At 34.8% G+C, this 12,989-nt stretch overlaps 1 long non-coding RNA gene across 2 annotated transcripts in view; it reads left to right on the top strand.

The window, feature by feature from the left end:
• Positions 1 to 12,989, top strand: part of LOC110210879 (uncharacterized) — a 244,889-nt gene that overhangs the window by 147,952 nt on the left and 83,948 nt on the right. For both annotated transcript variants that reach the window (XR_002325199.2, XR_013482695.1), the window contains exon 2: positions 4,987 to 5,123. This is a non-coding gene — a long non-coding RNA (uncharacterized LOC110210879). The remainder of the gene's footprint in view (positions 1 to 4,986; positions 5,124 to 12,989) is intronic.

Raw genomic sequence — 12,989 nt, 5'->3', positions numbered from 1 at the left:
TGGATCGTTGCAGACTACTGCTGGTATTTACTTTCCAGGCCTATTATTTTGGGAGGTCGATAAATGATTAACTGCAGCTTATTTTGTTTTAGCCCAAGCATTGGAAAGACTGCCTTCCTCACTTTATCTTCTCAGTAGTGATGTGGATTATGGAGATGAGCTGAAGCTCTGGTGGAAAATACATCATTTATATATGTGAGTCAGAAGGCATAGTGCTTTTACTTAGGAGTCTATTCTCAGATGCTGGGAGATTTATGATGGTTATCAGCTGTTTTCCTTGCTGTAGATCACATCAGTGTAGAACATTTTCTTTGACTAGTACATTTGCAGAGACCAGGCATGGTAAGGGAGAGGAAAAGGCAGTATTGGCATTTCCAGAAAGAAAACAAAACAAAAAATAAAACATTGCTTAGATCAGATGATGGAGGCCAAAGAGCCTTTTTTTTCTTCCAGTGTGATTTTGTTTTAAAAAAATGCAACTTTACTTTCATGGAAATCATCACCAGTCTTTGTTTTCAGGTTAAAAGGAATATTTCTTTTAGAATAGAAGATTGAGACAAAATGTGGGAAATCTGGGTCAAGGGTTCAACAGAGGAACAAAATGATATCCCCCATTCTCAGACACTGTTAATGTGATTAATTTATTTAACTATACATATATGTAAAGGGGGTGGGTGGGTGGGTTTCTTTTGGTCCATTGGGGAGAAGTGGCTTAGAATGGATAGGGATAGCCTAAAAAAGAGTATTAATAAAACATTTATGTAAAAAAAAACATGGAAGATAATAAAAAAAGAATGGAAGATGGTATTTATGGAACAATGTTTATGTTCCTTTAAAAAGTCTACAGAGATGTCCACAGTATCTTACATAGTCTTCTCCCTCTTCCTTTGTACCTTGTGTTTGTATCTGTTGATAATTAAGTTCACAATTTGTATGCTATAGGAAAAAATAAATAAACTTGTCATTTCTCTGACCTGTAGTTTTAAGTATCCATATTCTTCTACTCTTTGAAATTAAAAGCAACAGGTGACTTTCTTCAATTTTACAACAGTACTTCTTACTCATGTTGATTTTTCATCAATCACCAACAACAACTTGATAGTCATAAATTCAAGGTCTCTTTAGGACCCTGTGATGGATTTGGTTTGATTTTAATTACTTCAGTTCATCGAGAGTGTTCTCTATCAATCTTATCACTTACCTTTTAAATTCCCCTTTGACTATATTTATTCTGTACTTTTTAGTCTAGAGGCATTTTCCTTGGGAGAAAAAAAAAGAAGGGGAAAAATCATATATTGAAGAATAATTATTTCTACCTTGTCTCCATCATGTGTTATCAACTCATCCACTCAGCATTCAGTTTTAGTCTTTTTAGCCCCAAATATCTAAAAACTCCTTTAAAAAAATTAACATTCATTTTTTGTCTTATATCATCCTGGCTTTTATTGGCCCTGACATCATTCTTATGTTATCACATCACATTTTTCTGTTCATCCTCAACTGTGTGTTTTTCTTATCATTTTATATTTGATTTTTTTTTCTAGCTGAATTGGTTGATGAGAACCCTGTGCACCTATATCAGTTTCTTTAGACCTTCTGTTATTTCTGATTGGTATAATTCCTTTCAAATTCATAAGAAATTGAGATCAAGCCATCAGTCTTCAGATACTTCTGTGATATAATCTTACCACAAAATCCTATCAGTTAAATGTGAAATTACTTCCTTAACTAGAGTTACATGTTACTTTTCCAGCTTGCCCTCCTCCCTCAGGAATCCTGAAAAGCATGTGATACTATGATTACAATAACAAGATATGTAACATGAGCATACAACATTAACATATTCTTAAGTTTCCCCATCCCCAGCAACTTGGCTATAGAGATTTATGTATATTTTTATTTTTATTATTATTATTTGATTCATTAAGTTATATGGGCTTAAATATTGAATATAGAGATCATTTAGATGTGTGTTGGAGAAAAAAATGCCATAACAATTTTTTTTTCCTGTAGTCAAATCTCTAGACGTCACTCCCTGCTAGAAAGATTTCTAAAACTGACCAACAGGGTAGAATAGGAGATATTTAAAATTGAGGCTTTTCTGGGGGGAAAATGGAACATATAGTTTCCAGAAAAAATGCAAACATATATCATTTGAATGACTTTATTATGGTGTACTTGATCATCTAAGCTAGGATTAACAAAGTCAAAGAGACAAAATTTATTTTTGCCTATGAATTTTGTTATTCACCTTCCCCAAACTAAGTCCTCCATCTGTTCTCTGAACCCCTTCTCTCCTGTGACCTACAGGTTCTTGTTCTATTAATCATCCTCCCACCCTTTCATACATTTTCACTCTTTTCCATTCCGCAGGCTCTCTCTCCTTTATCTACAAATGTATTTAGGTCTCTTTTATGCCCGTAAGCCCTAAAACAAAACAAAACAAAATGAAAAACCTTTCTTTGACCCCATTATTTCTTCAAGCTATCATACCATGATTCTCCTCCCTTTCACTGCCAAAGTTCTTGAAAGAATGATTTATACTTGTTTGCCTCTAGTATCTCATTGCACATGTACTCCTTATTCATCTGCTCTCTGGCTTTTACCCCCACCAATTTAGAGAATCTGTTCTTTCAAATTATTGGTTTGTCTATAAACCCAATGGACTATTACCAGTCTTCATATGTTTCTCCATTGCTTGATTCTATTACTCACTCCTTCTTTGTTACCCTCTCTTCCTTCCATGATACTGTAGCATATGTTTCTTTTTCTAGTTATGGCTGGTCCTTCTCTGTCTCTTTTGCTGTTTCCTATTTCTTAAGTATGGATGTTCCCACAATAGCCTGTCTCTGGTACTTTTTTTCTGTTCTCTCTACACGTTCTTCCTCATGCTATGCACTAGCTGTTACCTGATACTCAACATGTCGTAAAAGAAAATTATCATCCTCTAAAATCTATTGTTTGTGGTGACAGTACTGCAAGTCTTCTAGTTAGCTAGGTTTCAGACTTCAAATGATTTGTTATTCTTCCTTCCCCACTCAATTCCCTCCTTCCTCTGTTATCTCACAAATCTGTACTCTTGTTTTTGATCCCACTATGCAAACATGGGCTCATAATACCTCTAACCCTCACCTAAGTAATCTTCCTACTTCATTGCTATGATTTTATCATTTCTCTACTCAAAAACTTTGCTGGGTCCCCAAAGTAGTACTTATTGCTATTCATTATTGGCAATTAGATATTAGTAGTATCCATTACTATTACTAGCAATAATGGATATTAATAGTATTAATTGCAGGTATTAATTGCCATTTAAATGTTCCTTGAAAGTAGGGACTATGGGGCAGCTAGATGACGCAGTGGATACGGCACCAGCCCTGAAGTCAAAATCTGGCCTCAGACCAAACACTTAACATTTACTAGCTGTGTGACCCTGGGCAAGTCACTTAATCCAAATTGCCTAAAAAAAAAAGGAAAAAAAGAGTAGGGATTATTGTTGAGTGTTTTATTTTTTCTTTTTGGTGAGGTATTCAGGGTTAAGTGACTTGCCCAGGGTCACACAGCTAGTAAGTGTTAAGTGCCTGAGGTTGGATTTGAGCTCAAGTCCTCTGGACTCCAAAGCCAGAGCTCTATCCACTACACCACTTAGCTGTCTCTGAGTGTTTTTTTTTAATTTTCCATTCTTTTTATTCCCAGAACTCAACACAGTCCCTGACATATAATAGTATAGCAAGTGCTGAATAAATCCTTGTATAGTTTACATGACTTTACTTTAGTCTACCTTTCCAGCCTTCTTTAACACTATTTGTCCAAGCTGAACTGTTCACTAACTCTCATTCTTGACTTCCTTTCTTTTTGTCTCTGTATTTTTGCTTATGCTAGCCTTCCTCTCTTTATACCTGAAATGGATACATCCACCTATTTGCTTGAGAGGCAGAGTTTCTGGGTAATTCATAATCAATTTATTAATTAAATTAGCAAATAATCAATAAATTGATGGTCTGTTGTCTCCCTTGGTGATCAAAGACAAAGCCATGGAGATCATTGAGTGCTTAAATACCTTTGGTAAAGGAGGTATCCTTGACAGCTGAAAATCAACCCTGATTGGTGAACAATTAATGAGGAGGTAGGCATTAAATGGGCCAAAAGTCTTCAGCTCCTCCTGCTGAGGATGTGACTTGATCATAAAACTCAACTGCTTCCAGAAATCTGGACAAAAGAATCCATCTCTACTCAGACCACTCTGGTTGGTTTTCAGCTTCATAAACTGGGTCACCCTAAATTCTAATGGATGGTTCCAAGGATGGGGAATCATTTCCTAAGAGCAAGAATTCATCTAGATTTGATTGTGTTTAAAAGGTCCTTTAGTTGGGTAGAGTCCCATCCAAGGTCACAGAGCATGTACCTGGAGGATTTGGGCAATCTCATCTACCAGTAATGTCCTTCAAAGGATGAGTGACTAGCCGACAGGGGCTTGTTCCTGAATGAGGAAATAAAAAGGAAAAACCTCAATCCTAATTTAACAATTGGTTATTAATATAAGAGAAAAAAAAATCATTTCTCTCAAATATTTCCTTAATTTTAAGGCCTGACTGAAATGTCACCTACCCTATGAAATCTTCCCTGATCCTTAAGGCTAAAAATTATTGTCAGTCCTAAATTTCTCAAAGAAATTCATCTGGACCTCTCTATACTTACTCTATGATGTTCAGTGTCACAAATATTTGTGTTTATGCTCTTTTTTTTCCTGACATCTTCAAGTGAAAGATAGATGTTTTGAAAGGATTAAGGGGTTGTTCTAGTTTGGATTAGATTGTCTGTCATTTAATCAATAAACATTTGTTAAGCACTTGTGTGTCATTGTTGTTTGTCCTCTGTTCTTGAAGAGGACCATGTTATCAGGAAGGTGATATCATGACTTGCAAGTGAATTGGATTTAAGTGAGGGAGAGCTGTTCAAAATAACCAGCCTCACTTTCTCCTCCAGAACCATCTGGGTCCAGTGGGAAGATACAGATTGGAATGACTGGAGATGGCATTGTGCTAAGCACTGGGGATATAAAAAATGGCAAAAATATTACCCTTGCACTTAAGAAGCTCACGTTCTAACAGGAGAGAGAACAGGTAAATAACTGCACATTAAAGCTAATAATTGAATAGATGAATTTTAATCTCAGAGGGAAGGCTTCCTGCAGAAGATGGAATTTTCTGAATCATGAATGAAGCCAGGAAAGCTAAGCATCAGGAGTGATGAGGGAGAATGTTCCAGGAATGTAAAATAGACAAGACTAGGATTCCAGAGCCAGGAGAAGAAGTGCAGTATGTTTTGCAAGTGAAAATAAATAGGTCAACACAACTGTACCTTAGAATACATGAAGAGGAATAAAGTATAAGAAAACTAGAAAGGAAAAAAAGGAGGTAGGTTGTTAAAGGCTTAATTTGCCAAATGTAGGGGTTTCTATTTTATCCTCAAGGCAAAATGGAGTAAGGATTTGAAAATGAAACTGAGGTTTAAAGTTGGGATGATTGAGAAAAGAGTGGTTCCTTTGATACCAATAGGAAATTTTGGAAGAAGAAATGGTTTTGGGGAAAAGATATGTTTTACATAGAACACTTTGAGTTGGAGATGCCTACAAGACATTTTGTCATTTTTATCCCCAGTGTCTCACATGTGGTAGGCATTTAGTAGATGTTAGTTAAACTGAGTTGAGCTGATTTTAAGTTTTAACACTCATGATTTCATCTATTTTCTTCTAATCATCACTGATTACACACACACACACACGCACGCACACACACACGTGTGTGCGTGCGTGTGTGTGTGTCCTTTTCCTTTGTATTAGACCTTGAAATAGGTAAATATGACTATTTGTTCCTATTCATTTAGGTATTCATTCCTTCATTCCCTTCTAGTTACCTCACAAGTACATATTGTACCTTCTGTATTAATAGAAATGGAATAGGTGGTTTGGGAAGACTATCATTAGAGGGGAATAAAATATCATTTAAATGCAAGACTGTTGATTTTCTACCTTGATAAATAGCTGAGAAACACTGAGATATAGAAGAAAAAGCCCTGGATTAAGAGTCAAGAAATTTTGGTTCTAGTGGCATTTCTTCAACTAAATAGTTGTATGATTGCTCAAGGCATTTAACCTTTCTGCAACTCTGTTTCTTGTCTGTAAAATGAGAGGAATGACTTAGAAAATCCCTATGGTTCTTCCTTGACACTAAAATGCTGGTATTTAATACAGTTCAGTGAATTGAAGTAACCTATAGAGGTTTTGGTAAGAATTAAATTACAAACACTGTTCAGTATGACTAAGTGGGATAGCAAAATATATACTGTACATATTCATTTATTTTTATAATGAGAAATAAACTTCATTAATATCAAGTAAATATTTTGGCTTTGAAAACAAAGAAGATATCAATTAATCAATTAATATTTTAAAATACCTACTATATGTAAGGCACTGTTCTCTGAGAATATAAAGACAGAAAAAAGTTAAAATCTCTGCCCTCTTGAATGTCTATCAATTGGGGAATGGCTAAATAAGTTGTAGATATACGATTGTGATGGAATGCTATTTTGCCATAAGAAATGATGAGGTAAAAAAAAAAGAAATGATGAGGTAGATGGTTTTAGAAAAAAAATCTGGGAAGACTCATATAAATTGATGCAAAGTGAAGAGAGTAGAACAAGGAGACCATTGTATGCAGCAATAGCAATACTTTAATGATGACCAACTGTAAAAGACTTAGCTATTCTGAGCATTGCAATGATCCAAGATAATTCCAAAAGTTCCATGATGAAAAATGCTGTCCACCTCCTGAGAGAGAACTGATGGACTCTGAATGCAGATTGAAGCATATTTTTGTTTTGTTTTGTTTTAATTTTTATTTTTAGGGAGTTAGGGTTAAGTGACTTGCCCAGGGTCACATAGTTAGTAAGTGTCAAGTATTTGGTCTGAGTCCAGATTTGAACTCAGATTCTCCTGACTCCAGGGCTGATGCTCTATCCACTGTGCCACCTAGCTGCCCCCGAAGCATATTTTTCTTTTAATTATGTGTTTTTCTTCTTTTTTTTTAATTTTGCAACATGGCTAATATGTAAATATGTGCTGCATGATTTCACATGTATAATGGGTATCACATTGCTTGCCTTTTCAATGTGTTTGGAAGGGTTCAGTGGGAGAAAGAGAATTTGGAACTCAAACTTTTTAAAAATGAATGACAAAGATAAATAAAAGAAATAAATCAATGAATCAATGAATGAAAGGGGGAAGTAAAAAGATGTGCAAAGCTTGTAGTGTTAGATAAATGACAGTTATTTTTCAATAAAAATTAATTAAAGCCAGAAAAAGATAGTATCTGTCTTTAAGAAATATATTCAATTGGGAGACTTGATATATAAATGCACATATATACATGTATGTATATATATACAGTTATTTATGTGTGTGTATAGATGTGTATTTATACATACACACACCTATATATACATGCATTCTTGGAGTTGTCTTTCATGATATGGGAGTATGGACCAAACCGTGATTAGACAGAATATACAGGGGGTGAGGTGTTGTGTGTAATTGAATTTTCTGACTAATCATGATTTAAACAGACTGCTTTTTGAAGTTAAACTCTTATTTAAATCTTCCTTAAAAATGTAATAAATATTTGAAAGGGTTTCGATTAAATAAATGTCCTTATAAGTGGAGGATGTAGTCTAAATCCTTGTTGAGACTCCTGGGGCTCATTGTCCTCTTTTTTTAGCCCAGAAGGAGATGATATCTTCCCTTGACTTTGACCAAATGGGAGTGGGTTTTTGCCAGCCTCAGAAATTTTGAACTGATTAGTAACAGAAAGAGAAGTGAGTTTTCAGTAGTAGCAGCATGAGTTGGGGTGCTAAGGGACAGAGCTATGGCAACTGGCGCTTTAGGTACATCTAATGGTGCACAGTTCAGGTCAGATATTTGAATGTGGTTGCTTTGTCTTAGGGCAGTCTTTGCTGAGCAGAAAATAAAAATAAAACTCAGACTTCTTGTTATTGGAATTGTCATCTCCAAAAAAAGGGGGGGGGGAGGAAAATCAACAAGTTATTTTCTCCAATTCCCCTGTCCCTCCTCATATTTGGGAAATACTTTTCAGGAACTTCTGATTTATTTACTCAGCCTTAAGTTGTTATGTTATACTGGTTCTAGTTTCTATTCTAAGTAGAAAAAAACTAAGAAAAAAAACTTATAAAAGCTAAGTGTGAATATTTGTACCTCACTGGATTGAAGGGGTTGGAAATTGTTAACAGAAGATCCAATCGTTAAATGAATACAGGATTGAATATGGAAAAGAGATTCCAGTCTCTGGTTAATTCTTAAAGGATGTCTAACTAAAGCATGATGTTCTGTTATTAATTTTATTAATAATGCATACATTTAGATAAACCTCCTAACAGGCAGAACTTTAAACTCAATTTAGAAATTTTCTTTTGCCTGTAGAATAATGGGCCTTTTGTAATAAATTGTGCCTGATAAAATCTTCAAAACGAACTAGTTAGAGAATAGAAGAGGGAGAGAAGAAGAATATGTATGATTGCTCCCTTAGGCAATCAGCTCCTTACTAAGAAAGAATGGGAGAGAGACAAGGTAAAAGAAGATAAGAGAAAGACTCCACTTTGAGCAATTCTGTGGGAGTAGCTGTGCTTGGTCTGGTGGGATTTGTCTCTTTCTACTCCTAGAAGAGATGGGCAACTAGATGGCACAGTGGATAGAGTGCCCTGCCTGGAGTAACGAAGTCTCATCTTCCTGAATTCAAATCTGGTCAAAGATACTTACTGGCTGTGTGACCCTGGGCAAGTAATTTCACCCTATGTGCCTCATTTTTCTCATCTGTAAAATAAATTGGAGAAGGAAATATCAAAACATTCCTATATCTTTCCCAAGAAAACCCCACAAGGGAAAACCCACAAGAAAATGAAAAACAAACAAACAAACAAAAAATAAAACAGTATGCTTTGATCAGAATTCAGACTCCTAAATTATTTCTCTGGATGTGTTTAGCATTTTCTATCATGATATAGACACATATTTTTCTTTAAATAATTCTCTGATGTTTGTCTGCTTGTGATTTTCCTGTGCTCACAAGTGTTGAGAGTATGATTGACAAAAGTTGAGAAAACCATCAGTAAAACTTTTTAAAAAGTTAAGTATAAAAGAAAAGCCCATTGAAAATTTAATATATTAAGGCAATATTTTCCTTTGGTAAACATTTATTTTGTTTTGCTTTTGAATGATAAGGTTCTTAGCCAATATCAGCATCTACTTTACAAGAGGATATGTAAATAGGGAGACTACAACGAACCTATATATTATGTAATATACCACTTTCCTTTTCCCACCTTTCTATAGTATTCTATTTCCCCAACTAGAATAACACATACGAGAGATCTATTCTGTTACTTTATTTCAAAATGCAAGTAGATAGAAAGTAGAATCTGTATTTTTCTTGTGACTGTCTCTTGTACAGCGGCAATTCACTTATTTTGAATGCATGGATAAATGAATACATCAAAAAAGGTACTCCTATGGAAAATGTGTTTTCTCAGTGTTGTTAATCCATTAGCTATGGCAAAAAGCCCTTACTATGCAAGATAAGCTGTATTTTTGAAGTAATTTTAAAAAAATGTTGAAGTGTTTCTTTGAGGCACTTCTGAAGCCATTTGTGTATTGCTGATTGTCTAAACTATAAGGGACAGCCAGAATCTGAGTTCTTAACTCAATTAAGTAATGTGAGAGTGTAAATTAACACTCCCCAGAAAACTAACCCTCCTTTTGAATGCTCTCCTTACATGGAAAAGAAAGCTAGGTGCATCTAGCTTTCTAGTGAATCTAGTCACATGTGAACTGGATCTTTCCCATCTGTGTTAGAGTCTGAATATCTGTTGTGAAAACCAGTTTGTCAGATCAACTTTCAGAGCAGCTTGATTTACAGTACAATTTTATGGGAATGTAGCAGTATGTGTGTGGGGGGTTGTTTCTTTCCTTTATATTTTTAAATTCCCTTTCTTAGTTTTATTAATCAAAGAACAGTTGGACTTCGGGACCACCCATCTGTTATAACTGATTTACCAAGCTTTAAGGGACCATGCCTCCAAGAAATTAGGGGCATAGAATCAATTTCTCCAAAACATGGAATGTGTGGAGTGTGAAAGCCAATAGGCCTAGGGTGCTTTCAAATTAATGAAGGAGGATGCATGGTTGTGCTTCATTTCATCTAGTGCTAACAAGAATGAGATGCCATAATTCCATCACATACCTGGTAATGAAGCCTCATCTTCTGATACCTGCTGGGTAGAAGACGTGGATTAGTTATATATCAACCTCAAGCTCAAAGGTTTGGCAGCTCAGCCTTCAGTTTGTATAAGCCTCTCAGACACTGAAGGCATAATGTTAAGCAGAGAAAGACTCTGGAAACCTCCTAAAGAGAAGGCTCTTAATCTTGTTAAAGGAGATTACTTAGTGATGAATCCAGGATTTCCAGGTGGTGCAGTGGATACAACATGACACAGGTGTAATGTTCTTCCACAGAGAACTCCCTTTTCTTACTCTTCTCAGTGGGGAAATAAAAGTTGACTTGAAAATTATTAAAAATATTATTTAGATATAGATATGGATATATGCTATATAATTAGATGTATACATAGATGAATCTTTACAGGATCTCTGATTTCTTTGTATAAAAACATTTCCAGGTAAGGGAACTCTGACTAATCCATATCAGATGCAAGTAAATAGAAAGTAGAATCTGTATTTTTCATATGACAGTCTCTCAATTTACAGTCTTAGAGCACCAAGAAGTTAAAAGATTTGCCCTGGGTTACCGAGTCAGTATTTGTCAGGGTAGAGGTTGCTTTGCACACCTGTCTCTCCTGCTTTGAGTCCAGCTAATTACCAGTGTTGTTATGTTACCTTTTATGTTACCTTTTACTACATGCGTAAATATATATGCATGTACACATGTATATTCATATATTTATTCATACATATACCTATTTATCTATTCATACGTGTACATGTGTATCTCTTATTTCTGTGTATAATATACATGTTTTGAAGAAATGTATTGATTCTATATCCTAAATTTCTTGAAGACATGATGTCCTAAAGCTCCATAAATAGACACAACAGAAAGATTGCCCTGAAGTCTAGCTGTTCTCTGATTAATAAAAGTAAGGAAAAAGAAAGAAAAAAAATCACTTCCAAGTGCTAGACTCCACACATTATTTCTAGAAACCAAGTTTCCTTGTATTTGTTTTATGTTAATTTTATGTATTTATGTATTTATTTTTTTGGTGAGGCAACTGGGGGTTAAGTAACTTACCCAGAGTCACACAGCTGGTGAGTGTTGTATGTCTGAGGCCGGATTTAAACTCAGGTCCTCCTGACTTCAGGGCCAGTGCTCTATCCACTGCACCACTTAGCTGCCCCCTATTTGTTATATTTTAAATTCCAGTTTCTCTCCCTTTTTCCCTTCCCGCACCATGCTAGTAAAGGCCACCATTTCACACACACACACGCACATATACATACACACACATAGACACACATATAAACATATATATATATATATATATATATATATATATATATATATATATATATATATATATATATATATATATATGTACGTATGTAAAACCATACTATGCATACTTCTATCTATGTGTTCTTTCTCTGGAGGTCAATTGTATCTTCCTTCATAGGTCCTTTGTAGTTGATCTGAATATTTATAATACTCATAATAGCTTAGTTATTCAGTTATTCTTCAAATAATATTGCTGTTACTGTATCCAACATTCTCTTTACACATCATTTTTTCCTGGCAGATACTCAGAGCTTCACTCAGATGGGTAAGATCTCAGATTGCATTTGAGTATATACTTTCTTATTCATATAATCATGACATTTAAAAGGAGGACAAGTTTTCTGTGGAATTTCTATTCTCACATTACATTTAATAATTATGATACAAGATGTCCCTTTTAGATTAGTGAATTAGGAATGCATGGGTTTCAGAATTTCCTCATAGAAATACCTTACAAATCTGAGAAAAGTTGGGTTCATGTACCTTTTCTGGCAAATAAGTGGCTTTGAATCCCTATGTCTATGAGGGGAAAAATATATTAAATATTGTTATCCAATAGGTTAAAATGGCTGATTGAGATTTTTACTGAATTTGTCTCCTAATGGACAGAATAAAATTATTGCTTCAGTGATAATAAAGTGAAACAGATGCAAAAAATTCAAAAGTTATCCAATCAGATAGATATCTATGGTGCATGTTATATGATTTTGATAAATGCAAAGCCTAACTCACATGATAGAAAGTAGTAAATACTTAATGAATTAATGAGTAAAAACAAAACAAAATAAAAAATAAAGTCTACAAAAATCAACACACTAAATCTATCAGACTTTTTACATTACCTAGGAGAAATCAAGTAATAGCTGTTCAATCAGCAGAAATGCATGGCACTTAATACGTACTCAGTATTTGTTGATTGATTTGTTGAATGTTGAAGCAGTTGGAAAAATAGCTGCTTAATTCACCAACAGTTGATAGCTCTCTTAAATGAAGAGTTTTCTGAATACAGAAAAGCTCATTAAGGTTAGAGTTGAGGGGTTGACAGCTGTGGGTCAAACTGAAGTAGGATTCACGACTGTTTGTTTTCGGTAGGAAGACAAAGATTTCAATAAATAAATGGAGATGAGGAAGGAATATTTTCAACATTGGCAATAAACTCTGTAACTAGAGAGACAAAGGGAGAGGGCAAGGTAATATTGGGACAGGCCGAACACATGAATTTGTGTGGAATCCTGATTCCTATTACTAATCTCCTTTCTCTAAAATGTCTGTACATATATTCATTTTTGTGTGTGCCATCTCCCAGAATATTAGAGGTCAGGGATGGGGATTAGGAAATTACATAAC

The sequence above is a fragment of the Phascolarctos cinereus genome, unplaced genomic scaffold, assembly GCF_003287225.1.
Source record: "Phascolarctos cinereus isolate Bilbo 61053 unplaced genomic scaffold, phaCin_HiC Scaffold_726;HRSCAF=1367, whole genome shotgun sequence".
Classification (NCBI taxonomy): domain Eukaryota; kingdom Metazoa; phylum Chordata; class Mammalia; order Diprotodontia; family Phascolarctidae; genus Phascolarctos; species Phascolarctos cinereus.
Note: the sequence above shows the minus strand (reverse complement) of the source record. Positions and strands in the feature narration are given on the sequence as shown.